Below are 26,001 nucleotides of genomic sequence, written 5' to 3' on the forward strand. Positions count from 1 at the left end.
CTTTCCGGTGTCCGCATGACAACTTCCCATATATAAATCTTTACCTCCGGACCATTCCAGAACTCCTCGTGACGTCCGGGATCTCATCCGGGACTCCGAACAACATTCGGTAATCACATACAAGTCTTCCTAATAACCCTAGCGTCATTGAACCTTAAGTGTGTAGACCCTACGGGTTCGGGAGACACGCAGACATGACCGAGACGGCTCTCCGGTCAATAACCAACAGCGGGATCTGGATACCCATGTTGGCTCCCACATGCTCCTCGATGATGTCATCGGATGAACCACGATGTCGAGGATTTAATCAACCCCGTATGCAATTCCCTTTGTCAGACGGTATGTTACTTGCCCGAGACTCGATCGTCGGTATCCCAATACCTCGTTCAGTCTCGTTACCGGCAAGTCACTTTACTCGTACCGTAATGCATGATCCCGTGACCAGACACTTGGTCACTTTGAGCTCATTATGATGATGCACTACCGAGTGGGCCCAGTGATACCTCTCCGTAATCCGGAGTGACAAATCCCAGTCTCGATCCATGTCAACACAACAGACACTTTCGGAGATACCTGTAGTGCACCTTTATAGTCACCCAGTTATGTTGTGACGTTTGGTACACCCAAAGCACTTCTACGGTATCCGGGAGTTACACGATCTCATGGTCTAAGGAAGAGATACTTGACATTGGAAAAGCTCTAGCAAAACGAACTACATGATCTTGTGCTATGCTTAGGATTGGGTCTTGTCCATCACATCATTCTCCTAATGATGTGATCCCATTGTCAATGACATCCAATGTCCATAGTCAGGAAACCATGACTATCTGTTGACCAACGAGCTAGTCAACTAGAGGCTTACTAGGGACGTATTGTGGTCTATGTATTCACACGTGTATTACGATTTCCGGATAATACAATTATAGCATGAATAAAAGACAATTATCATGAACAAGGAAATATAATAATAATCCTTTTATTATTGCCTCTAGGGCATATTTCCAACAGTCTCCCACTTGCACTAGAGTCAATACTCTAGTTACATTGTGATGAATCGAACACCCATAGAGTTCTGGTGTTGATCATGTTTTGCTCGCGAGAGAGGTTTAGTCAATGGATCTGTGACAATCAGATCCGTATGTACTTTGCAAATATCTATGTCTCCATCTTGAACATTTTCACGGATGGAGTTGAAGCGACGCTTGATGTGCCTAGTCTTCTTGTGAAACCTGGGCTCCTTGGCAAGGGCAATAGCTCCAGTGTTGTCACAGAAGAGTTTGATCGGCCCCGACGCATTAGGTATGACTCCTAGGTCGGTGATGAACTCCTTCACCCAAATTGCTTCATGCGCTGCCTCCGAGGCTGCCATGTACTCCGCTTCACATGTAGATCCCGCCACGACGCTCTGCTTGCAGCTGCACCAGCTTACTGCTCCACCATTCAACATATACACGTATCCGGTGTGTGACTTAGAGTCATCCAGATCTGTGTCGAAGCTAGCATCGACGTAACCCTTTACGACGAGCTCTTCGTCACCTCCATAAACGAGAAACATGTCCTTTGTCCTTTTCAGGTACTTCAGGATATTCTTGACCGCTGTCCAGTGTTCCTTGCCGGGATTACTTTGGTACCTTCCTACCAAACTTACGGCAAGGTTTACATCAGGTCTGGTACACAGCATGGCATACATAATAGATCCTATGGCTAAGGCATAGGGGATGACGCTAATCTCTTCCTTATCTTTTGCCGTGGTCGGGCATTGAGCCGAGTTCAATCTCACACCTTGTAGTACAGGCAAGAACCCTTTCTTGGACTGATCCAGTTTGAACTTCTTCAAAATCTTATCAAGGTATGTGCTTTGTGAAAGACCTATGAGGCGTCTCGATCTATCTCTATAGATCTTGATGCCTAATATATAAGCAGCTTCTCCAAGGTCCTTCATTGAAAAACACTTATTCAAGTAGGCCTTAATGTTGTCCAAAAGTTCTATATCATTTCCCATCAAAAGTATGTCATCTACATATAATATGAGAAATGCTACAGAGCTCCCACTCACTTTCTTGTAAACGCAGGCTTCTCCATAAGTCTGCATAAACCCAAACGCTTTGATCATCTCATCAAAGCGAATGTTCCAACTCCGAGATGCTTGCACCAGCCCATAAATGGATCGCTGGAGCTTGCATACTTTGTTAGCATTCTTAGGATCGACAAAACCCTCCGGCTGCATCATATACAGTTCTTCCTTAAGATGCCCGTTAAGGAATGCCGTTTTGACGTCCATCTGCCATATCTCATAATCATAGTATGCGGCAATTGCTAACATGATTCGGACGGACTTAAGCTTCGCTACGGGAGAGAAAGTCTCATCATAGTCAATCCCTTGAACTTGCCGATAACCCTTAGCGACAAGTCGAGCTTTATAGATGGTGACATTTCCATCCGCGTCCGTCTTCTTCTTAAAGATCCATTTGTTTTCTATCGCTCGCTGATCATCGAGCAAGTCAGTCAAAGTCCATACTTTGTTTTCATACATGGATTCTATCCCGGATTTCATGGCTTCTAGCCATTTGTTGGAATCTGGGCCCGCCATTGCTTCTTCATAGTTCGAAGGTTCACCGTTGTCCAACAACATGATTTCCAGGACAGGGTTGCCGTACCACTCTGGTGCAGGACGTGTCCTTGTGGACCTACGAAGTTCAGTAGCAACTTGATCCGAAGTACCTTGATCATCATCATTATTTTCCTCTTCAGTTGGTGTAGGCATCACAGGAACATTTTCCTGAGCTGCACTACTATCCCGTTCAAGAGGTAGTACTTCATCGAGTTCTACTTTCCTCCCACTTACTTCTTTCGAGAGAAACTCTTTTTCCAGAAAGGATCCGTTCTTGGCAACAAAGATCTTGCCCTCGGATCTTAAATAGAAGGTATACCCAATGGTTTCTTTAGGGTATCCTATGAAGACACATTTTTCCGACTTGGGTTCGAGCTTTTCAGGTTGAAGTTTCTTGACATAAGCATCGCATCCCCAAACTTTTAGAAACGACAACTTAGGTTTCTTCCCAAACCATAATTCATACGGTGTCGTCTCAACGGATTTAGATGGTGCCCTATTTAAAGTGAATGTAGCTATCTCTAGAGCGTATCCCCAAAATGATAGCGGTAAATCGGTAAGAGACATCATAGATCGCACCATATCCAATAGAGTGCGATTACGACGTTCGGACACACCGTTACGCTGAGGTGTTCCAGGCGGCGTGAGTTGTGAAACGATTCCACATTTTCTTAAGTGTGTACCAAATTCGTGACTTAAATATTCTCCTCCACGATCCGATCGTAAGAATTTTACCTTTCGGTCACGTTGATTCTCTACTTCATTCTAAAATTCCTTGAACTTTTCAAAGGTCTCAGACTTGTGTTTCATCAAGTAGACATACCCATATCTACTCAAGTCATCAGTGAGAGTGAGAACATAACGATATCCTCCGCGAGCCTCAACGCTCATTGGACCGCACACATTGGTATGTATGATTTCCAACAAGTTGGTTGCTCGCTCCATTGTTCCAGAGAACGGGGTCTTGGTCATTTTGCCCATGAGGCATGGTTCGCATGTGTCAAATGATTCATAATCGAGAGACTCTAAAAGTCCATCAGCATGGAGCTTCTTCATGCGCTTGACACCAATGTGACCAAGGCGGCAGTGCCACAAGTATATGGGACTATCGTTATCAACTTTACATCTTTTGGTATTCACGCTATGAATATGTGTAACATTACGTTCGAGATTCATTAAGAATAAACCATTGACCATCGGGGCATGACCATAAAACATATCTCTCATATAAATAGAACAACCATTATTCTCGGATTTAAATGAGTAGCCATCTCGTATTAAACGAGATCCAGATACAATGTTCATGCTCAAACTTGGCACTAAATAACAATTATTGAGGTTTAAAACTAATCCCGTAGGTAAATGTAGAGGTAGCGTGCCGACGGCGATCACATCGACCTTGGAACCATTCCCGACACGCATCGTCACCTCGTCCTTCGCCAGTCTCCGCTTATTCCGCAACTCCTGCTGTGAGTTACAAATGTGAGCAACGGCACTGGTATCAAATACCCAGGAGTTACTACGAGTACTGGTAAGGTACACATCAATGACATGTATATCAAATATACCTTTAGTGTTGCCGGCCTTCTTGTCCGCTAAGTATTTGGGGCAGTTCCGCTTCCAGTGACCCTTCCCCTTGCAATAAAAGCACTCAGTTTCAGGCTTGGGTCCATTCTTTGACTTCTTCCCGGCAACTGGCTTACCGGGCGCGGCAACATCTTTGCCGTCCTTCTTGAAGTTCTTCTTACCCTTGCCCTTCTTGAACTTAGTGGTCTTATTGACCATCAACACTTGATGTTCTTTCTTGATTTCAACCTCTGCTGACTTCAGCATTGAAACTACTTCAGGAATGGTCTTCACCATCCCCTGCATATTGTAGTTCATCACAAAGCTCTTGTAGCTTGGTGGGAGCGACTGAAGGATTCTGTCAATGACCGCCTCATCCAGGAGGTTAATGTCCAGCTGGGACAGGCGGTTGTGCAACCCAGAGATTTTGAGTATATGCTCACTGACAGAACTATTTTCCTCCATCTTACAACTATAGAACTTGTCGGAGACTTCATATCTCTCGAACCGGGCATGAGCTTGGAAAACTAGTTTCAGCTCCTCGAACATCTCATATGCTCCATGTTGCTCAAAACGCTTTTGGAGCCCCGGTTCTAAGCTGTAAAGCATGCCGCACTGAACGAGAGAGTAATCATCAGTGCGAGACTGCCAAGAATTCATAATGTCTTGGTTTTGTGGGACGGGTGCATCACCTAGCGGTCCTTCTAGGACATATTGTTTCCTGGCAGCTATGAGGATGATCCTCAGGTTCGGACCCAGTCCGTATAGTTGCTGCCATCATCTTTCAGCTTGGTTTTCTCTAGGAACGCGTTGAAGTTCATGTTGACATGAGCGTTGGCCATTTGATCTACAAGACATATTTGCAAAGGTTTTAGACTAAGTTCATGATAATTAAGTTCATCTAATCAAATTATTGAATGAACTCCCACTCAGATTTGACATCCCTCTAGTCATCTAAGTGTTACACGATCCGAGTCGACTAGGCCGTGTCCGATCATCACGTGAGACGGACTAGTCATCGTTGGTGAACATCTCCATGTTGATCGTATCTTCCATACGACTTGTGTTCGACCTTTCGGTCTCTGTGTTCCCAGGCCATGTCTGTACATGCTAGGCTCGTCAAGTTAACCCTAAGTGTTTTGCATGTGTAAATCTGTCTTACACCCGTTGTATGTGAACGTAAGGATCTATCACACCCGATCATCATGTGGTGCTTCGAAACGACGAACTTTAGCAACGGTGCACAGTTAGGGGGAACACTTTCTTGAAATTATTATAAGGGATCATCATATTTACTACCGCCGTTCTAAGTAAACAAGATGCATAAAACATAATAAACATCACATGCAATTATATAGTAGTGACATGATATGGCCAACATCATATAGCTCCTTTGATCTCCATCTTCGGGGCTCCATGATCATCTTCGTCACCGGCATGACACCATGATCTCCATCATCATGATCTCCATCATTGTGTCTTCATGAAGTTGTCACGCCAACGACTACTTCTACTTGTATGGCTAACGCGTTTAGCAATAAAGTAAAGTAATTTACATGGCGTTCTTCAATGACACGCAGGTCATACAAAAAATAAAGACAACTCCTATGGCTCCTGCCGGTTGTCATACTCATCGACATGCAAGTCGTGATTCCTATTACAAGAACATGATCTCATACATCACAATATATCATTCATCATTCATCACAACTTCTGGCCATATCACATCACATGACAATTGCTACAAAAACAAGTTAGACGTCCTCTAATTGTTGTTGCATCTTTTACATGGCTGCAATTGGGTTCTAGCAAGAACGTTTTCTTACCTATGAATAACCACAACGTGATTTTGTCAACTTCTATTTACCCTTCATAAGGACCCTTTTCATCGAATCCGCTCCAACTAAAGTGGGAGAGACAGACACCCGCCAGCCACCTTATGCAACTGGTGCATGTCAGTCGGTGGAACCGGTCTCACGTAAGCGTACGTGTAAGGTTGGTCCGGGCCGCTTCATCCCACAATACTGCTGAAGCAAGATAAGACTAGTAGACAAGATCTACACCGACAACAAAATTGTGTTCTACTAGTGCAATAGAGAACTACGCATAGACCTAGCTCATGATGCCACTGTTGGGGAACGTTGCAGAAAATTAAATTTTTTCCTACGGTTTCACCAAGATCCATCTATGAGTTCATCTAAGCAACGAGTCATGGGAGAGAGATTGCATCTACATACCACTTGTAGATTGCGTACGGAAGCGTTCGAGGGAACGGTGATGATGGAGTCGTACTCGCCGTGATTCAGATCACCGATGACCAAGTGCTGAACGGACAACACCTCCGCGTTCAAGACATGTACGGTACGGACGATGTCTCCTCCTTCTTGATCCAGCAAGGGGGAAGGAGAGGTTGAGGAAGAAGGCTCCAGCAGCAGCACGACGGCGTGATGATGGTGGAGAGGCAATACTCCGACAGGGCTTCGCCAAGCGCACAACGGAGGAGGAGAGGTGTTGGGGAGGGGAGGGGCTGCACCTTGGATCAGGTGTTCAGCCCTCCCCTCACCCCTCTATTTATAGGGGAAGGGGAAAGGGGGCCGCCCCCCTCTAGATGAGATCTAGAGGGGGGGGGGGCGGCCAGGGAGGGGGCTTGCCCCCAAGCAAAGCGGGTGCGCCCCCTTTAGGGTCCCCCCAACCCTAGGCGCATGGGCCCAAGGGGGGGGGGGCGCCCAGCCCTCCAGGGGCTGGTTCCCTGCCCCACGTGGCCCATGTGGCCCACCAAGAGGGGTGGCCCCTCCCGGTGGACCCCCAGAACCCCTCCGGTGGCCCCGATACAATACCGATATGCCCCCGAAACTTTCCGGTGTCCGCATGACAACTTCCCATATATAAATCTTTACCTCCGGACCATTCCAGAACTCCTTGTGATGTCCGGGATCTCATCCGGGACTCCGAACAACATTCGGTAATCACATACAAGTCTTCCTAATAACCCTAGCGTCACCGAACCTTAAGTGTGTAGACTCTATGGGTTCGGGAGACACGCAGACATGACCGAGATGGCTCTCCGGTCAATAACCAACAGCGGGATCTGGATACCCATGTTGGCTGCCACATGCTCCTCGATGATGTCGTCAGATGAACCACGATGTCGAGGATTCAATCAACCCCGTAAGCAATTCCCTTTGTCAGACGGTATGTTACTTGCCCGAGACTCGATCGTCGGTATCCCAATACCTCATTCAGTCTCGTTACTGGCAAGTAACTTTACTCGTACCGTAATGCATGATCCCGTGACCCGACACTTGGTCACTTTGAGCTCATTATGATGATGCACTACCGAGTGGGCCCAGTGATACCTCTCCGTAATCCGGAGTGACAAATCCCAGTCTCGATCCGTGTCAACACAACAGACACTTTCGGAGATACCTGTAGTGCACCTTTATAGTCACCCAGTTACGTTGTGACGTTTGGTACACCCAAAGCACTTCTACGGTATCCGGGAGTTACATGATCTCATGGTCTAAGGAAGAGATACTTGACATTGGAAAAGCTCTAGCAAAACGAACTACACGATCTTGTGCTATGCTTAGGATTGGGTCTTGTCCATCACATCATTCTCCTAATGATGTGATCCCGTTTTCAATGACATCCAATGTCCATAGTCAGGAAACCATGACTATCTGTTGACCAACGAGCTAGTCAACTAGAGGCTTACTAGGGACGTATTGTGGTCTATGTATTCACACGTGTATTACGATTTCCGGATAATACAATTATAGCATGAATAAAAGACAATTATCATGAACAAGGAAATATAATAATAATCCTTTTATTATTGCCTCTAGGGCATATTTCCAACATTCAGCAGCGGTGGGTTCAGCTGCTGGAATATCTTCAGCTTCAGGAGCCTCTGTGGAAGCAGGCTCATGAACAGTCATGTGAAGTTCTTGGGATGCAGATGCAGGATGAATCACTGAGATGGGTTCAACAAAAAGGGGCTCTGTGGGAGCAGCCCGATTCTTCTTGGTCTTGCGCTTCTTCTTGGAGGGAGCAGCATCAGAGGCTTCGGTATTCTTCCTCTTTCTGGCCTCTGCCTCGGCAGCCCTCGTTTTCTTCTGTTCTGAAGCGGTTGTGGTGACCTTTGGCTTCGAGCCAGTCATGCTACTTGGGAAGATAATGCGTGGAGCTTCTTGGCTTGAAGGCGCAAGCTGAGCAGCAGGAGGCTTCTTCTTTTTCTTTGCTGCCATCCTGGGGTCAATGCCAGGACGGCCAAGTGACTTGCGCTTCTCAGCCTCATTGTAGGCGAGCACACACTTATCAGCCAAACTCTTCATGCGCTCACGAGAACCTTGAGCTTCTTGATGCTTCTTCAGAAAAGCTTCTTTAAGCTCATGCATCATGACTTTGAAGTTTCGGACGTCTTGAACACTTAGCTTGGCCACATGCTTCTTGAATTGAGCCTTCTCATAATCAATCTTGTTCTTGAGCTCAACGATTCGCTGAGCGAGAGCCAGCTCAGAAGCAATGGCGCCATTGAAAGAGACGCTGAGGCCAATTGGAGGCTGTAAATCTTCAAAGCTGACGTTTGGGGTGTCGAACCACTCATCAATGAAATTGTGGATGATGGCCACATCAAAGAGAGGCAAGTTGTTGAAGATTTCTGCTTCTTCCTTGCTCTTTATCAGCTGCTCAAGAGCATCATCCGCAAGATCTTCATCACTTGATAGATCAATGGGTTCTTCACGCAGAATAGCAGCAGGAGTTAGAGCTTGAGTAGTATGCCTAACAAGTTGTCTTTTCTTCTCCGTCTTCTTGGAGATACGAGATTGATCTTCAGACTACACACTGGCTTCAGGAGGTGCAGTGGCCAATGGATTCACACGAGAAGCTTTTGGAGGTGCGGCTGATGATGTAATCTTAACCTTCTTTGGCTTCTTCGGCCTTGGGTAGGAGCAGGGGCTTCATCAGAATCAACATCATTGTTGGGATGATCCACTCTGGCACCATGAACCAAGACGTAGGAGATGAGACCATCAAGGTTGGCAAAGGGGCCAATTCTATTCTCTTCAGCTTCACGTGTCCCATCCTCACGGGGAGCAGAGGGACCAGGATTGAAGTCTAGTCCCCATGACTTCTTGTTTTCCTTTGCTGAAGACATAGCAAACTGGAAGTTGCGCTTGAAGAGATTGTCGTCGCGACACCAGAGCAATGATGATGGGTCGGCTTCTTCAGGCTGTGGCCCACGGACCATGCAAGGATAGAATTATTGCGCAATGGCTTCAGCTCTGTTCTTGGGGGGAAGGCCTCGATAGAGAATATCACCCCAAGGGCTCTTGATAGCATATTTCTCTGCGTACTCCTGGGTGACAAACTTGTACTTGTACCACTATTCAGCCCAATAGCGTCGAATCCATTGGATTCGAGTCTTGCGTTGATTGTAATCTTCTTCAGGATCTGTTTTATACATTTCTGCTAGATCCTTAGGCAGATCCTTCGAAGTTCCCCCATGACACTGTCTGCCACTCTTCCTTGCTGATTTTTCTGCAGCCATGAACTTCAAGCTGAATGGCTTCAATACGTTCAGAGGCTTCAGAGATTTGTGCTTGCTGGTCAAGCAGGAACTGGCTTTAGGAGAATTTATATGATGCTGTAAGTATTCTGCAAACGAATGCAGACTATGAGAACCAAGGGATTCTCCCACGGACATGTACCTGTGACAGCATTAGAGATGCGAGGGAAGGGGAAGAGGTCATATGCATTCTCAGAAGATTTTAAAGATAAATCAGTTTGAAGACATTGACCTCATGATGCGAAGACATTCACTTATATGTGGTGAGTTGGTTCCAGATTTGTACCAGTCCATGAATAAGTACAAGTGAGGAATCAAACTAGATAGGAAATCTAAGTGAATAGACTAGGCATTATGAGATGCAGATAGAATAGATCTAACATTGAGTAGGCAGAAACCACTTTCGGTGAGTATGATGAATCTATGAAGATCAAAAAGGTGGTAAAAATAGAGTTATAATTACCGCACGACGAACTGCTAGATGGGAAGAATGAGACCGAGCAGTTCAGTCCACCGTGCCCTAACTTGGCGACGGAGGACACCTACGGTGACGGCGGAGAGGACGATGTCCGCGGCCGGCGTGAGGACGGCATCGGAGAAGTCGCGGCAGCTAAGCGCTTCGTCGCCGGCATCGTCGCGAGCTAGCGGTGGCGCTAGGGTTTTGACGGAGGTGGAGAGGTGGAAGAAGGATTTCTTTACCGCAGGGGACAAGTATTTATAAATAGGTGAGAGACACAGCGCAATTACGCTGGTGCCCCTGGCGGTTCACATCTGAGGGGTACGTGGCAAGCATGCAACATACTTAGAATTGTCCCACGTTCCCACGCCCGCCAAGTATGTCGGATGTTCGTTCCGGCTTCTCCAGATATCGATAATTAAGATGATTCATTTAAATAGGACTTGATGTTTTGTCTCTGTGTCTTCTGCTGACAAGGATGCAGAGAAGACATTCGACAGTTTCAATAGAATGCATATGATTTGGACAGATAGACTTTGAGATAGTAAGCATAGAGACATTAGGGTCCGATCACATTCACTTAGTTCAAAAGATTCAACTTGAAGACATAGCTATAAGTGAATGCTGTAGAGGACAGAATGCTAGTATATATAGATATATGCAATCAAGTCATCATAGCGCAGAAAATCATGAAGATAAATAGAAACTGACGACAAACGAAATGTGAAGTCTTTGCAAAATAACGCCATGAGGGAAACACTTCAAACAGAGAAATTTGGTGGTGGCGTTACCCACCATATAGGAAGTGTTAGACCCAGGCACGGCGCACAATTATCGTGGCGCTCCGAAGTCAAATTCCATGTTAATGTATTCACACTCAGAGTGTAAATCTTCATTGATTGAAGATATACATTACTTTGTGTGTTGCACATCTAAGTCATCAACATGCATAAGTGTTAGGATGTGTGCCTGATCACAGGACATTAGAGGATTCCAAGATATTTAGCTCACACCGTAACTTGCAAAACCTTTTCTCATCCAAGGGCTTTGTGAAGATATCTGCCAGTTTCTCTTCAGTGTTGACGTGCATGATATCTATATCTTTCTTCATAACATGATCTCTGAGAAAGTGATGACGTATTTCAATGTGCTTTGACTTCGAGTGCTGGACTGGATTGTTGGCAATCTTGATGGCACTTTCGTTGTCGCAGAAGAGAGGGACTTGCTTTAGATCGATGCCATAGTCCTTGAGAGTTTGCTTCATCCACAGAAGCTGAGCACAACAGGATCCAGCAGCAATGTATTCAGATTCAGCAGTTGAGAGTGATACACAGTTCTGCTTCTTTGAAGACCAACAGACAAGTGATCGACCAAGAAAATGACATGTGCCTGATGTTGACTTGCGATCCACCTTGTCACCAGCATAATCAGCACCCGAGAATCCAACCAGATCAAACCTTGAGCCCTTTGGATACCGTAATCCGAGTGTTGGGGTGTAAGCCAAATATCGAAGAATTCGCTCCACAGCTAAGTGATGCGATTCCTTTGGTGCCGCTTGGAATCGAGCACACATGCAAACACTAAGCATAATATCTGGCCTAGATGCACATAAATAAAGCAAAGAACCAATCATGGAGTGGTATACCTTTTGATCGAACTCTTTACCATTGTCGTCGGGACCAAGATGATGTTTGGCTGGCATTGGCATCGTGTAACCTTTGCAATCTTGCATGCCGAACTTCTTCAGGCAATCTTTGAGATATTTTTCTTGAGATATGAAGATGCCATTTCTTTGTTGACGGATTTGAAGACCAAGGAAGAACTTCAGCTCTCCCATCATGGACATTTGATATTGCTCTTGCATCATGTACCCAAACTCATCACTGTACTTCTGGTTGGTGTAGCCAAATATTATGCCATCAACATATATTTGGCACACAAACAGTTCACCATCATATCTCTTCGTGAAGAGAGTGGGATCGAGGGATCCCGGTTTGAAGCCTTTACTTTTCAGGAAGTCTTTGATTGTAGCATACCAAGCGCGAGGAGCTTGTTTGAGGCCATACAGTGCTTTGTTGAGTTTGTACACCATATCAGGATGTTTTGGATCTTCAAAGCCAGGTGGCTGTGTAACATATACTTCTTCTTCAATCTTGCCATTGAGAAATGCACTCTTTACATCCATTTGATATAGCAAGATGTTGTGATGATTTGCATAGGCTAGCAGTATGCGAATGGCTTCAAGCCTAGCAACAGGAGCAAATGTTTCATCGAAGTCAATTCCTTCAACTTGAGTATATCCTTGAGCCACAAGACGTGCTTTGTTTATGACGAATTGACCATGCTCATCTTGCTTGTTTTGATATATCCATTTTGTTCCTATAATGTTATGCTTGCGAGGGTCAGGTCGCTTGACAAGTTCCCAAACATTATTCAGCTTGAACTGTTGAGGTTCTTCTTGCATGGCTTGAATCCATTCAGGTTCCATAAAAGCTTCAGCAACTTTCTTGGGTTCTGATATTGACACAAATGAAAAATGCCCACAGAAATTTGCTAGCTGTGTTGCTCTTGAGCAAGTAAGCGGACCAGGCGCATTGATACTGTCAATTATCTTCTCAATTTGTACTTCATTTGCAACACGAGGATGAACTGGACGAAGACCTTGCTCATGCTGATCATTGTCATCATTGGAAGTATTGTCTTCAGTCTGAGCATTGTCTTCAGGTTGGTTTGGTGCAGAAATGATAAGTTCCTCTTCAGGCTGTGCTTCAGAGGGCATGATCTCACCAGTTCCCATCAACTTGATAGATTCACAGGAAGGAGCTTCATCAAGTGTACTAGGCAGAATTTCTCTTTGCGAACCATTGGTTTCATCAAATCGCACTTCCACTGTTTCAACAATTTTGTAGTGGAAGAGGTTGAAGACTCTGTAAGAGTGTGAATCCTTTCCATAGCCCAGCATGAAGCCTTCATGAGCTTTGGGTTCAAATTTTGACTTGTGATGGGGATCCTTGATCCAGCACCTAGCACCAAAGACTCTGAAGTAACTGACATTTGGTTTCTTGCCAGTGAGGAGCTCATAGGATGTTTTGCCCAGAAGCTTATGGATGTAGACACGGTTGATGATGTGACAAGCTATATCAATGGCTTCAGGCCAGAACTTTTTGGTGTCTTGTACTCGTCAAGCATTGTTCGAGCCATCTCTATGAGGGTTCTGTTCTTGCGCTCTACAATGCCGTTTTGCTGAGGTGTGTATGGAGCAGAAAATTCATGAGTGATTCCCATTGTATCTAGATAAAGATCAAGCCCGATGTTCTTGAATTCAGTGCCGTTATCACTTATGATATGCTTGATCTTGATGCCATAGTTGTTCATTGCTCGATTGGCGAATCGTCTGAAGACATCTTGTACTTCAGTCTTGTAAAGAATTATGTGCACCCATGTGAATCTTGAGTAGTCATCAACAATGACGAAGCCATAGAGACACGCCGTTGTTGTGAGGGTGGAGTAGTGGGTAGGTCCAAATAAGTCCATGTGCAGCAGCTCGAAGGGTTGAGATGTTGTCATGATTGTCTTCGAAGGATGCTTGGCCCTTGTCATCTTTCTAGCTTCGCAGGCACCACACAGATGATCTTTCTTGAACTTGACACCTTCGATGCCTATGACATGCTTCTTTTTGACGAGAGTGTGCAAGTTCCTCATGCTAGCGTGCCCCAGCCTTCGATGCCATAGCCAGCATTCTGAAGCTTTAGCAAGAAGACATACGGCAAGTTTTGGACCTGCTGAGAAATCTACCATATATAGATCACCTTTCCTATACCCTTCAAAGACTAGAGATTTGTCAGATTCCATTAGTACAAGGCAACAATATTTTCCAAATATCACAATCATGTTTAAGTCACAAAGCATTGAGACAGACATTAAGTTGAATCCAAGGGATTCAACAAGCATCACTTTATCCATGTGTTGATCCTTTGAGATTGCAACTCTACCTAGACCCAATACTTTGCCTTTACCAGTGTCAGCAAATGTGATTTGACTCTTGTCGGATGGACGTAAGGTTGAGTCCATGAGAAGACTTTGATCACCAGTCATATGATTAGTGCATCCGCTGTCAATAATCCATTCTGAAGCTTTTGGTGACATGCCCTACAGTGCAGTTAGGAGGATAGGCTTCACAATGTATGTTGTGAAGCATAAGCATTTGATGCACACTTGGATTATCACAGCATAGATGAAAGTTAGCACACAGTATGACAGGTAAGTGATTCATATGTGGAATACATAGTAAGTCATTTTATCATGCGTCCCTTTATGTTTTAGGTCCCCAGCAATTATATCGGACGCCATTGATTGCTGGCTGGAGACCACATTCTGCAAAAGAGAGTTAATTCTTCTTCACCACCCACATTTTTAGGTGTGGCTTAGAAGCAATGAGTCTAAGTGCAGCATCTGAGAATTTCGGCTTTGAAGCCCTAGCAAATAGCCTTGTAGGAGATGAATGATACTCATGTGAATAAGCAGAAAAGTTCTTAGTTCTATGAACATAGCGATTTGAAGACACACGCTCATATTCATGGGTCTGAGTATGATTTCCCTGCAAAACATTGGCGTTAGGGTGACTCAAGTGAGTCCTGTGTTCGTAAGTAGCCGTTGGACCATATGATGCCTTTGGTCTGGGGTTTGTCTTCTTCCCTGGTGGTGTCATGATGACATTCACTGGAAAATTCTCAAGGCAGCTTTTGGGAACCCAGATCTTCTTCATAGGAGGTCCATTCCTGCAGTTAGTACCAATATACCTGGCAAACACTTCACCATTCTGGTTTTTGAACAGTTTATAGTTTGCATCAAAGGATTCATCAATGATAATAGGATTAGCACAGGTAAATCCAGATAAGGTAGATGGATCCACTGAAGGTTCCTTTGCAGCAACCCATGTGGTTATGGGATACTGCTCAGGCTTCCAGTAGGAACCATCAGCATTCATTTTCCTCTCGAACCCAACACCCTCTTTCCTAGGGTTTCGGTTCAGAATCTGCTTTTTGAGGACATCACAAAGTGTCTGATGCCCTTTCAGACTTTTATACATCCCTGTTTCAAGCAATGTCTTCAACCTAGCATTTTCATCAACAATAGTAGTGGTATCCTCAAAAGAGGGGTTAGTTACCACATCAGTAGTTGAAGACAGAGCAACAGTAGCAGCAGTGGAACATTCAGCAATAGAGTTAGCGTTATCACACTCAATGCATTTTAAGCATGGTGGTTCAAATTCATCCTGAGCGGGACTGATCCTTTGAGCGCGAAATGACTCTTTCTCTTTTTGAAGATCTTCATGAGTCACTTTCAGTTTCTCAAGCTCTTGCTTTCTTTGAAGATATTCATAGGAGAGCTTTTCATAAGTGGTTGAGAGAGACTCGTGAAGACTTTCAAGTTCTTGATACTTAGCATGAAGATTTTTTATGTCTTCAACTAAGGACTGTGAACGTGTCATTTCCGCGTCCAACATGTCATCGCTTTTGTCTAACAGTTTTTGAGTATGTTCCATAGCCCTTTGTTGTTCAGTAGCAATTTTAGCAAGTGTTTTGTAGCTGGGTTTAGATTCACAATCAGAGTCATCTTCACTTGATGTTTGAAAGTAAGCATCACACGATTTTACCTTGGCACCGAATGCCATGAAGCAGTAGGTGGGAGCAAGATCGCCCTTCTCATCATCAGCATTGGTGTGGGAGTCATTGTCTTCAGTGTTGAAGATGGACTTTGCGACGTATGCTGTGGCCAGAGCCAGACTTGCAACGCCAGAGTCGGACTCAGCTTCAGATTCCACCTCTGCCTCCTCAGATGCAGACTCCTCCTCTGAATCCATTTCCTTGCCAACAAAAGCATGAGCCTTGCCAGATGAGCTCTTCTTGTGAGATGAAGACCTTGATGAGGACTTGGAAGAAGACTTCAAAGATTTCTTCTTCTTCTTGTCATCGGAGTCATATTCCTTGCTCTTCTTCTTCTTCTTCTCGTTGTCCCACTGAGGACACTCAGAGATGTAGTTCCCAAGCTTCTTACACTTGTGACATGTTCTCTTCTTGTTGTCTTGAGTGGAAGCTTCATCATTTCTTGAACTGGATCGTGAAGACTTTCTGAAGCCCTTCTTCTTGGTGAATTTCTGGAACTTCTTCACAAGCATAGCAAGCTCCCTTCCAATGTCTTCAGGATCGTCAGAACCGCAGTCAGATTCTTCTTCTTCAGATGAGGAAACAACTTTTGCCTTCAAAGCACAAGTTCGGCCATAGTTGGGGCCATAGATATCTCTTTTCTCAGAAATCTGGAACTCAAGTGTGTTGAGCCTCTCAAGTATATCAGACGGAACAAGTGTCTTGAAGTCAGGACGTTCTTGTATCATGAGGGCAAGGGTGTCAAAGGAGGTGTCAAGTGATCTTAGCAGTGTCTTGACAATTTCATGCTTGGTGATCTCAGTGGCGCCGAGAGCCTGAAGCTCATTTGTGATGTCGGTGAGGCGATCAAACTTGAGCTGGACATTTTCATTGTCGTTTCTCTTGAAGCGATTGAAGAGATTGCGAAGAACACTGATCCTCTGGTCTCTCTGTGTAGAGACGCCTTCATTGACCTTGGACACCCAGTCCCAGACTAGCTTTGACGTTTCCAGAGCACTCACACGGCCATACTGTCCTTTGGTCAGATGACCACAGATGCTGTTCTTTGCAGTCGAGTCCAGTTGAATGAACTTCTTGACATTAGTAGGGGTGACACCTTCACCAGTTTTGGGAACGCCATTCTTGACGACATACCAGAGGTCGACATCAATGGCTTCAAGATGCATGCGCATCTTATTCTTCCAGTAGGGATAATCTGTTCCATCGAACACGGGGCAAGCAGCGGAGACTTTGATTATCCTTGCAGTCGACATAGCTAAACTCTAGGTGGTTAAACCGAATCACATTGAACAAGGGAGTACCTTGCTCTGATACCAATTGAAAGTGCTAGTTATCGACTAGAGGGGGGGTGAATAGGCGATTTTTATGAAAGTCTTCAAAACATGGAAGTTTCAAAGACAAACAATGGAAACAACCTAATTGATATGCAGCGGAAGATAAACTACAACAAGCAAGCCATAATCAAAAATGCAATAGCATTAACGTTTGAAGATTAATAGCAGCTAGGTAGTAGGATCAGGATGGAAGATAGTATGAAGCCAATCAACAATAGTAGTCAAGCAATGAAGTCAATCAGATAAGACGATAAGCAATGACTTCATGAAGACAAACTCAAGTAAAGGAGGGAAGAGATAGAACCAGTTGCTTGTTGAAGACACAGGATTTGTTGGACCAGTTCCAGTTGCTATGACAACTATACGTCTGGTTAGGGAGGCTAAGATTCAACTCAGAAGACCGTGTCTTCACCTTATTCGCCTTGATCTAAGGTCACTTAGTCCTCGCCCAATCACTCTGGTAAGTCTTCAAGGTAGACTTCCAAACCTTCACAGACTTTGTTCACCCGGAAATCCACAATGACTCTTGGATGCTCAGAACGCGACGCCTAACCGGCTGGAGGATACACAGTCCTCAAGTGTAATAAGTCTTCAGGTCACACAGACAGAAAGACTTCAGTGATGCCTAACACTCTTTGGCTCTGGGTGTTTGGGCTTTGTCCTCGCAAGGATTTCTCTCTCTCAAATGCTTCGAGGTGGGTTGCTCTCAAACGACAAAAGCCGTATACTAACTCTGAGCAGCCACCAATTTATGGTGTAGGGGGTGGGCTATTTATAGACACTAGGCAACCCGACCTGATTTGTCCGAAATGACCCTGGGTCGCTAAGGAACTGACACGTGTTCCAACGGTCAGATTTCAAACACACACGACAACTTTACTTGGGCTACAAGCAAAGCTGACTCATCCAACTCTGGATAAGATTTGCTCTCATTGTCTTCGCTCGAAGACATAGGATTTGGGTTGAGCATCACTTCAGTCACTCTGACTTAGTTCACTTGGACCCCACTTAACAGTACGGTGGTTCCTATGACTCAACAAAGAAGAAAAGGAAACAACGAAACCACACAGTCTTCGTGCTCCATAGTCTTCACGCAATGTCTTCTCATATCATAGTCTTCAATATGAATATCTTCTCATACCACCATTATCGTCAATGTCTTCATACATTTTTAGGGGTCATCTCCAGTAGGTAAACCGAATCAATGAGGGACACTACCTGCGTTATCCTGCAATTCTCACAAACGCATTAGTCCCTCAACCACCTTTGTCGTCAATACTCTAAGACCAACTAGGGGTGGCACTAGATGCACTTACAGGAATGACTTTCATTCTCTTTCTATCTTCTGCCGTGGTCGGGCTTTGAGTCTTACTCAACTTCACACCTTTGCATCACAGGCAAGAACTCTTTCTTTGACTGTTTCATTTTGAACTACTTCAAAATCTTGTCAAGGTATGTACTCATTGAAAAATCTTATCAAGCGTCTTGATCTATCTCTATAGATCTTGATGCTCAATGTGTAAGCATCTTCACCAAGGTCTTTCTTTGAAAAACTCCTTTCAAGCACTTCTTTATGCTTTCCAGAAAATTCTACATTATTTCCAATCAACAATATGTCATTCACATATACTTATCAGAAAGGCCGTAGTGCTCCCACTCACTTTCTTGTAAATACAAGCCTTTCCAAAAGTATGTATAAAACCATATGCTTTGATCAACTCATCAAAGCGTATATTCCAACTCTGAGATGCTTGCACCAGTCCATTGATGGATCGCTGGAGCTTGCACATTTTGTTAGCACCCTTCGGATCGACAAAACCTTCTGGTTGCATCATATACAACTCTTCTTCCAGAAATCCATTCAGGAACACAATTTTGATATCCATTTGCCAGATTTCATAAAATGTGGCAATTGCTAACATGATTCGGACAGACTTAAGCATCGTTACGAGTGAGAAAATCTCATCATATTCAACACCTTGAACTTGTCAAAAACCTTTTGCAACAAGTCGAGCTTTGTAGATAGTAACACTGCTATCAGTGTCCGTCTTCCTCTTGAAGATCCATTTATTTAACATGGCTTGCTGATCATCGAGCAAGTCAATCAAAGTCCATACTTTGTTCTCATACATGGATCATATCTCAGATTTTATGGCCTCAAGCCATTTCACGGAATCTGGGCTCATCATCGCTTCCTCATAGTTCGTAGGTTCATCATGGTCTAGTAACATGACTTCCAGAACATGATTACCATACCACTCTGGTGCAGACCGTACTCTGGAAGACCTACGAGGTTATGTAATAACTTGATCTGAAGTTTCATGATCATCAACATTAGCTTCCTCACTAATTGGTGTAGGAATCACTGGAACTGATTTCAGCGATGAACTATTTTCCAATTAAGAAGGTACTATTACCTTATCAAGTTCTACTTTTCTCCCAGTCACTTCTTTCGAGAGAAACTCCTTCTCTAGAAAGGATCCATCTTAGCAACGAATATCTTGCCTTCGGATCTGTGATAGAAGGTGTACCCAACAGTTTCCTTTGGGTATTCTATGAAGACGCACTTCTCCGATTTGGGTTCGAGCTTATCAGGTTGAAACTTTTTCACATAAGCATTGCAGTCCCAAACTTTAAGAAATGACAACTTTGGTTTCTTGCCAAACCACAGTTCATAAGGTGTCGTCTCAACGGATTTTGATGGTGCCCTATTTAAAATGAATGTGGCTGTCTCTAATGCATAACCCCAAAATGATAGTGGTAAATCGGTAAGAGACATCATAGATTGCACTATATCCAATAAAGTACTGTTATGACGTTCGGACACACCATTAAGCTGTAGTGTTCCAGGTGGCATGAGTTTGTGAAACTATTCCACATTGTTTTAATTGAAGACCAAACTCGTAACTCAAATATTTGTCTCCGCGATCAAATTGTAGAAACTTTTTTTCTTGTTACGATGATTCTCCACTTCACTCTGAAATTCTTTGAACTTTTCAAATGTTTCAGACTTGTGCTTCATTAAGTAGATATACTCATATATGCTCAATTCATCTTGTGAAGGTTAGAAAATAACGATACCCGCCACGAGCATCAACACTCATTGGACTGCATACATCGGTATGTATTATTTCCAATAAGTCATTAGCTCGTTCCATTGTTCCGGAGAACGGAGTTTTAGTCATCTTGCCAAAAGGCACGGTTCACAAGCATCAAATGATTCATAACCAAGAGATTCCAAAAATCCATCTTTATGGAGTTTCTTCATGCGTTTTACACCGATATGACCCAAACGACAGTGCCACAAATAAGTTGCACTATCATTATCAACTTTGCATCTTTTGGCATCAATATTATGAATATGTGTATCACTATGATCGAGATCCAACAAACTATTTTCATTGGGTGTATGACCATCAACGGTTTTATTCATTTAAACAGAACAACAATTATTCTCAGATTTAAATGAATAACCGTATTGCAATAAACATGATCAAATCATATTCATGCTTAACGCAAATGCCCAATAACATTTATTTAGGTTCAACACTAATCCCGAAAGTATAGGGAGTGTGCGATGATGATCATATCAATCTTGGAACCACTTCCAACACACATCGTCACTTCACCCTCAACTAGTTTCTGTTTATTCTGTAACTCCTGTTTCGAGTTACTAATCTTAGCAACCGAACAAGTATCAAATACTCAGGGGCTACTATAAACACTAGTAAGGCACACATCAATAACCTGTTTATCAAATATACCCTTGTTTACTTTGCCATCCTTCTTATCCACCAAATATTCAGGGCATTTCCGCTTTGAGTGACCATTTCCTTTGCAGTGTAAGCACTCAGTTTCAGGCTTTGGTCCAGCTTTGGTCTTCTTCACGGGAGTGAAAACTTGCTTGTCATTCTTCTTGAAGTTCCCTTTCTTTCCCTTCGCCCTTTTCTTGAAACTAGTGATCTTGTCAACCATCAACACTTGATGCTCTTTCTTGATTTCTACCTTCGTCGATTTCAACATCACGAAGAGCTCGGGAATCATTTTCGTCATCCTTGCATACTATAGTTCATCACAAAGTTCTACTAACTTGGTGATGGTGACTAGAGAACTCTGTCAATCACTATCTTATCTGGAAGATTAACTCCCACTTGATTCAAGTGATTGTAGTACCCAGACAATCTGAGCACATGCTCACTAGTTGAGCGATTATCCTCCATCTTTTAGCCATAGAACTTGTTGGAGACTTCATATCTCTCAACTCGGGTATTTGCTTGAAATATTAACTTCAACTCCTGGAACATCTCATATGGTCCATGACATTCAAAACGTCTTTGAAGTCCCGATTCTAAGCCGTTAAGCATGGTGCACTAAACTATCAAGTAGTCATCTTATTGAGCTAGCCAAACGTTCATAATGTCTGCATCTGCTCCTGCAATAGGTCTGTCACCTAGCGGTGCATTAAGGACATAATTCTTTTGTGCAGCAATGAGGATAAACCTCAGATCACGGATCCAATCCGCATCATTGCTACTAACATCTTTCAATACAATTTTCTCTAGGAACATATCAAAATAAACATATGAAAGCAACAACGCAAGCTATTGATCTACAACATAATTTGCAAAATACTACTAGGACTAAGTTCATGATAAATTAAAGTTCAATTAATCATATTACTTAAGAACTCCCACTTAGATAGACATCCCTCTAATCCTCTAAGTGATTACGCGATCCATATCAACTACACCATGTCCGATCATCACGTGAGATGGAGTAGTTTCAACGGTGAACATCAATATATTGATCATATCTACTATATGATTCACGCTCGACCTTTCGGTCTCCGTGTTCCGAGGCCATATCTGTTATATGCTAGGCTCGTCAAGTTTAACCTGAGTATTCCGCGTGTGCAACTGTTTTGCACCCGTTGTATTTGAACGTAGAGCCTATCACACCCGATCATCACGTGGTGTCTCAGCACGAAGAACTTTCGCAATGGTGCATACTCAGGGAGAACACTTTTACTATGATAATTTAGTGAGGGATCATCTTATAATGCTACCGTCAATCAAAGCAAGATAAGATGCATAAAAGATAAACATCACATGCAATCAATATAAGTGATATGATATGGCCATCATCATCTTGTGCTTGTGATCTCCATCTTCGAAGCACTGTCATGATCACCATCGTCACCGGCGCGACACCTTGATATCCATCGTAGCATCATTGTCGTCTCGCCAATCTTATGCTTCTACGACTATCGCTACCGCTTAGTGATAAAGTAAAGCATTACAGGGCGATTGCATTTCATACAATAAAGCGACAACCATATGGCTCCTGCTAGTTGCCGATAACTTCGGTTACAAAACATGATCATCTCATACAATAAAATATAGCATCATGTCTTGACCATATCACATCACAACATGCCCTGCAAAAACAAGTTAGACGTCCTCTACTTTGTTGTTGCAAATTTTGCGTGGCTGCTACGGGCTTAGCAAGAACCGTTCTTACCTACGCATCAAAACCACAATGATAGTTTGTCAAGTTGGTGCTGTTTTAACCTTCACAAGGACCGGGTGTAGCCACACTCGGTTCAACTAAAGTGAGAGAGACAGACACCCGCCAGTCACCTTTAAGCACGAGTGCTCGTAACGGTGAAACCAGTCTCGCGTAAGCGTACGCATAATGTAGGTTCGGGCCGCTTCATCTCACAATACCGCTGAACCAAAGTATGACATGCTAGTAAGCAGTATGACTTATATCGCCCATAACTCACTTGTGTTCTACTCGTGCATATGACATCTACGCATAAAACCAAGCTCGGATGCCACTGTTGGGGAACGTAGTATTTTCAAAAAAAAAATCCTACACACACGCAAGATCATGGTGATGCATAGCAACAAGCGGGGAGAGTGTGTCTACGTACCCTCGTAGACCGAAAGCGGAAGCGTTATGATAACGCGGTTGGTGTAGTCGTACGTCTTCATGATCCGACCGATCCAAGCACCGAACGTACGGCACCTCCGAGTTCAGCACACGTTCAACTCGATGACGATCCCCGGACTCCGATCCAGCAGGGTGTCGGGGATGAGTTCCGTCAGCACGACAGCGTGGTGACGATGATGATGTTCTACCGACGCAGGGCTTCGCCTAAGCACCGCTACGATATGACCGATGTGGAATATGGTGGAGGGGGGCACTGCATACGGCTAAGGAACGATCACGAAGATCAACTTGTGTGTTATGGGGTGCCCCCCTGCCCCCGTATATAAAGGAGCCAAGGGGGAGGGGGCGGCCGGCCAAGGAGGGCGCGCCAAGGAGGAGTCCTGCTCCCACCGGGAGTAGGATTCCCCCCTTCCAATTAGTAGGAGTAGCAGTCAAGGAAAGGGGGAAGAGAAGAGAAGGAAGGAGGGGGCGCAGCCCCTCCCCCTAGTCCAATTCGGACTAGGCCTTGGGGTGGGGGCGCCCAGCCTCTCCTCTCTCTTTCCCCTAAAGCCCAATAAGGCCCATATACTCCCCGACGAATTCCCGTAACTCTCCGGTACTCCGAAAAATACCCGAATCACTCGGAACCTTTCCGAACTCCGAATATAGTCGTCCAATATATCGATCTTTACATCTCGACCATTTCGAGACTCCTCGTCATGTTCCCGATCTCATCCGGGACTCCGAACTCCTTCGGTACATCAAAACTCATAAACTCATAATATAACTGTCATCGAAACCTTAAGCGTGCGGACCCTACGGGTTCGAGAACTATGTAGACATGACCGAGACACGTCTCCGGTCAATAACCAATAGCGGAACCTGGATGCTCATATTGGCTCCCACATATTCTACGAAGATCTTTATCGGTCAGATCGCATAACAACATACATTGTTCCCTTTGTCATCGGTATGTTACTTACCCGAGATTCGATCGTCGGTATCCAATACCTAGTTCAATCTCGTTACCGGCAAGTCTCTTTACTTGTTCCGTAATACATCATCTCACAACTAACTCATTAGTCACATTGCTTGCAAGGCTTATAGTGATGTGCATTACCGAGAGGGCCCAGAGATACATCTCCGACAATCGGAGTGACAAATCCTAATCTCGAAATACGCCAACCCAACATGTACCTTCGGAGACACCTGTAGAGCTCCTTTATAATCACCCATTTACGTTGTGATGTTTGGTAGCACACAAATTGTTCTTCCGGTAAATGGGAGTTGCATAATCTCATAATCATAGGAACATGTATAAGTCATGAAGAAAGCAATAGCAATATACTAAACGATTGGGTGCTATGCTAACGGAATGGGTCAAGTCAATCACATCATTCTCCTAATGATGTGATCCCGTTAATCAAATGACAACTCTTTTGTCCATGGCTAGGAAACTTAACCATCTTTGATTCACGAGCTAGTCAAGTAGAGGCATACTAGTGACACTATGTTTGTCTATGTATTCACACATGTATTATGTTTCCGGTTAATACAATTCTAGCATGAATAATAAACATTTATCATGATATAAGGAAATAAATAATAACTTTATTATTGCCTCTAGGGCATATTTCCTTCAGATAGGTGGCTGTGAAATTCTCCCACCATGATGCTGCGGGTCCCTCAAGCTGATGTGCTGCAAATCGCACCTTCTCCGCATCTGTGCATCCTGCAGTGGTCAACTCCCTGGCTGTCTTGCGAAGCCAATCATCTGCAACAATTGGCTCGGTGCTACTGGAGAACACCGGCGGATTCAGCCTAAGAAAACAAGTTAAGTGAACAACAGGTGGTGGTAGTGGTGGGTTGTTGTTGTTATTGTTGTTCCCGTGATTCTGATTCTGGACTAGTATCTGCATCAATGCATTCTTCTGCTGGATCAACTGGGTGAGCTCCGGTGGGAAAGCAAATCCATTGTGACATCTCGGAGGCATCTGAGGGTTTAGAAAAGATGAGAATACATAATAGAATGAGGTCTAGAGGGAAAACACTACCCATATGCACATGAGACAAATGGCAATCAAAACACTTCATTCAAACAAGCAAGGGCATACAATGGTCTATCTATCGTTACAAAAGTGCTCAGACTATACTAGATACATGGGGGATATACTACTACTGTTATGGTGGTCTACTAGAAAAACTGCTCCGATGAAGACTCCATGATATCTGCTACAGCTTCATCAACATAGTCATCATCACTATCGTCCGGGTCCGAGTCGATGTCATCGATGATGATGTAATTCTTTGGACAAGTGCAATCTTCGTCTTCTCCAGTTGCGGGAAATCCCATAAACACTCTTAGCTTCTTCTTCAGATCTTCCTTCTTCTCGACTAGCATTGCTATTTCCTCCTCATATCCATCGCGTGTAGACTTGAGTTCTTCCTCAAGTTCTGTGATCTTGGTCATGGCCTTCTTCAGATCCATCATGCCTGCGCACATTTGGTTCTCCTGGCGTCGAATGTGCTGGTCTAACTCCTGGATGAAAGCTGCAATTGATCTGTCCTTCCTGGTGCTGACCATCTCCCATTGCTCATCTCGGCGCCCACAAATCTGGTAGATAGTATCCTTAAGCTCTGTGTGGTAAACTTCTCCAATACGTCCCATGGTGATGTGGGCTGCCATGCTCTTTCCTAGACTTCATGTTGGTGCATCAAAGGAAAACTCTATGGGCTCAGTGACGGGCATGAACGTACTTCTTGGAACTTGTACTTGAATCATCCAGCGCTCTTCTTCAGGTAAAGTGGCGTTGTAGGTCCTGGTGAAACTTGGTACCTCGATGTTTAGGTATCTAGTGACTTCC

The sequence above is a fragment of the Triticum aestivum genome, chromosome 3B (genome assembly GCF_018294505.1).
Source record: "Triticum aestivum cultivar Chinese Spring chromosome 3B, IWGSC CS RefSeq v2.1, whole genome shotgun sequence".
Classification (NCBI taxonomy): domain Eukaryota; kingdom Viridiplantae; phylum Streptophyta; class Magnoliopsida; order Poales; family Poaceae; genus Triticum; species Triticum aestivum.